A 4218-nucleotide genomic window follows, 5' to 3' on the forward strand; every position below is an offset into this window, starting at 1 on the left:
GCACCGACGTTAGCCACGCCCACCGCGCCCTCCCGCTGTCTCCTCAGAACCCAACGGACGCACGCTCCGCGCCCTGGCCGGCCGTGGGCGTGTCCTGGCGCAGCAACGCCCCCTGGGAAATGTAGTCCCCGCCGGGCGGCAGCGAGGCAGGTGAAGGAGCTGTCGCACAGGGTTCCCCTCTGGTCCTAGTGGTCAGCATCTCCTACAGGTGCCGCCTGGTCCGGAATAGAACCTTTTGGAGCCGCCTCAGCCCCGACTCCGGGTCCCCGAAGCACGGACCGCCTCCATGGTGCCCCCTCCCAAGCGCGGTGGGCTCCTGGGAGCCACGGGCAGGCTCCGAGGCTGAGAGCTACCAGCTCCAGGGCCTCTGGCGGGCGAGTGGGGTACAGGGCGCTTGGGCCAGTAAAGCCTCGATGGGCCGTGGCGGGGCCCAGAAAGGAGCGTCCAGGGGATGGATGGCGCCTGCAGGGCAGGAGGGCTTAGATTTCGCCTGCTGCTCTGTGCGCTGTGATTTGTGACTCTGGGAGTGTGGGTAGGTCACCTGTCCCTCAGTCTCCCTGGCTGCTGATCTCTACCCCCTGTGCCCATTTCGTCACACCCTGGCCGGCACACAGCTTCTTGGTCTTGTTTAGGGCCGTCCTCCAGCCAACTAAAAAAGCGTCTGGCATATCGTCAGGTGTCCCCTAAGATGCATGAATTTATATATATATATATTTATTTATTGGTTTCAGAGAGGAAGGGACAGGGAGAGAGAGAAACATCAATGATCAGAATCATTGACCAGCTGCCTCCTGCACGCCCCCTACTGGAGATTGAGCCCACAACCCAGGCATGTGCCCTTGACTGGAATCCAACCTGGGACCCTTCAGTCCCCAGGCCGACACTCTATCCACTGAGCCAAGCCAGCTAGGGCAAGATGCATGGATTTTACCTTCAGGAACTCCATCAAGTTCTCAAACTAAAAATCAGGGTACCTGGGTGTGGGAGAACCTTGTTGCTTTGGGCAGAGGGTGGGAAAAGTAAACCCTTGGACATAGCTCAGAGCATTCTCCGTAACAAAAGTCCTGCACGCCAAGGAAAACTACACACTAGAGCATTTTTGGACCATCACTGTCCTACAGCGGACACTTTTATAAAAAAATATGTATTTTATTGATTTTTTACAGAGAGGAAGGTAGAGGGATAGAGAATTAGAAACATCGATGAGAGAGAAACATCGATCAGCTGCCTCTTGCACACTCCCTACTGGGTGGGTATGTGCCCGCAACCAAGGTACATGCCCTTGACCGGAATCGAACCTGGGACCCTTGAGTCCGCAGGCCGACGCTCTATCCACTGAGCCAAACCGGTCAGGGCACAGTGAACACTTTTTATGACTACATCCTGCTTCTCTATAGTCTGATCATTCTGTAGTACCAATTCCTATACAAGCTAGCTTTCTTTGGTCAGAAGATGATAACTCTTACTTAGAACTGGAAGTTAAACATTGGAAGAATGCCAGGTGCCTTGCAGATTTAAAGAACAGAACAAAACTAGGATGTGAGGAAGAAGTCATTTTAATGGATCAGAGTGAGAGGTAGAGAGGCAGAAAGCTTCAGGCTGTTGCCAGAGGACGACTCAATTACAACTACTTCCAGTCCAGGAGGGATATTCCAGGTAGTTAACAGTGGGTACCGTAAGGACCCCAATCAACATGAGTACTGACCGAAAAAAAAAACACACACTCGGGCCACACGGAAAGCCGGATATTGACCCCGCCCCTGTCCTGGTGTCTCCAATCACACCCAGAGGATGACAAATCCGATTGGCTTAACTGAAAGCATGTGACTGGCAGTTCACCAGAACGCAGAATGAAAAATGTGAGAGTGCCAACAAAGAGCTAGAAAAAGTGTGTGTGTTAAAGACAAAAACAGATTTCAACATATATACTGAAAAATATATACACAAACATGCAGATACATGCACATGCAAAGATATATATATATATATGCAATTCAGTATTAATTTTGACTCTATGACTACAAGTGACTACAAGATCACTTTACACATAAGGTTCTGCAAATCACAAATTTTATTTAATAGATTGTGGACAGAAAACTCTCCATAGAAACACACATAGAGCTTAACCTTTTATTTTATTCATTTTTTTATTTTTTAATTTATTGATTTTTTACAGAGAGGGAGAGGGATAGAGAGTTAGAAACATTGACGAGAAACATCGATCAGCTGCCTCCTGCACACTCCCTACTGGGGATGTGCCCGCAACCAAGGTACATGCCCTTGACCGGAATCGAACCTGGGACCCTTGAGTCCACAGGCTGACGCTCTATCCACTGAGCCAAACTGGTTAGGGCTAGAGCTTAACCTTTTAATACTGACTGGACAATACAGGATTGAATAATTACAATTTAATCTGCTTGGCGGGACACTGAAATCCTTTTTCATAATTAAAACAATTTGCCATAAATATTATTTACATCTCCCTATTTATTCCAATAGGATAACATTAACAGATCTAGAATGACGGTTTCAAGAGAAATGCACATTCATGTTGATAAGTCTTGCTGTGTTACTTTCCAAAAAGATATGAGACTCACTTACACAGCTAATGATGAACAAGTGCCTGTTCTCCCCACTGATACCAGTGCTGGATGGTATCCAAATTCTAGATTTTGACCCATCTGAGAGGCCAATTTGTTTTAATTTGTAATGGCTAAGAACTTCACAAATTTTCTTTGTTCATGTGAATTCTTCAACTGTGACAGGCCTGTTGGTATACACTGTCAACTTCTTCCCATTGCTTTGTATGTGTAATAGCACTCTGTTCCTAAATGACATAATTTGTTGTTGGTTTTCCCATATAAGTTGTACATATTTTCTACCAATTGTCTTTTATACCTTTTTGGTGACTTTCTCAATGCTGAAGTTTTACATCTTTATTTGGGCCAACTTGACTCTCTAACAATGTGTTCTAGGACTCCATGTTCTGCTAAATAAATCCAACTGTATTATATACAATTGTATTACATTCCCCTGGAAGGTGTAAATTTGCGGGGTTTCTTTTTTGAGAGTAGACAACGGACTGTCAAACATCATTTCCCCAAAATTAAAAACCAGTCTTTCTATAAAATTTCAAATGCAAAGAAACTTATTGTTAAAATGTCTGGCGATACTTGACAAATTATCTTTCCTCGTGTGGTTTAAAAAAAACTGTCAAAATAAACATATCCTACTGGGACTCTGTTGGGAAAAACACTTTACAAATATTTTAATAGTATCCAGTGTTTCATCTAGAAAAATATATTTCTTTTTATTCACAGTTTATATTGTTCAATATGGTTTAATAGTTTCCCATCACCTCTATTTGAAGTCGCTTGACATCAACTTTCATGTTGATGTAAATGTTGTATTTTCCTTGAAGAAATAATTAGAACCTTTTGTATATTACTTCTCTGTGCTAGAGCAGGGGTGGCCAAACTTTTTCTGTAAAAGAATAGTAAATATTTGAGGTTGTGCAGGCTGTATTTTGTATGTTGCAGGTACTCAACTCTGACCTTGTAGAATGAAAGCAGCCAAAGGCAATATGTAAAAAAATAAAAATGTGTGGCTGTGAGCCAATAAAACTTTATTTACAGACACTGAAATGTGAATTTCATATAACAGTCATGTTGTCATAAAATATTATTCTCTTAACTTGTCCAACCATTTAAACATATTTTAAAAATTTAGGTCATGGGCCATTCAAAAACAGCCAGTGAGACTTTGGCCATGAGTCAGTGTGCTCACCCCTACTCTTTTTTTGTTAATCCTCACCTGAGGATATTTCCCCTTTGGTTTTTAGAGAGTGGAAGAAACAATGATGTGAGAGAGACACATTGATAGGTTGCCTCCCGCATGAGCCCTGACCAGGTGCAGAGATCGAGTCTGCAACTGAGGTACGGGCCCTTGACCAGAATCAAACCCGGGACCCTTCAATCCTCAGGCTGACACTTTTTCCAATGAGCCAAGTCAGCGAGGGCTGCTGACCCCTACTCTTGATGAGTATACCTCAGGTTAATGGTTCCTTGGAAGTTCAAGAGAACTCATTCATGAGTCCAGGTGACTTTCAATAGATCAAATCTGGCCAAATTTTCTAATTCTCGAGTAACGTGTCTGCAGTTTTAACTTTATTCATATAAAGTTTGCATTTTTCTGATTGTTACAGGTGGCCTACTCATC

Source organism: Myotis davidii, unplaced genomic scaffold (genome assembly GCF_000327345.1).
Source record: "Myotis davidii unplaced genomic scaffold, ASM32734v1 scaffold431, whole genome shotgun sequence".
NCBI lineage: Eukaryota > Metazoa > Chordata > Mammalia > Chiroptera > Vespertilionidae > Myotis > Myotis davidii.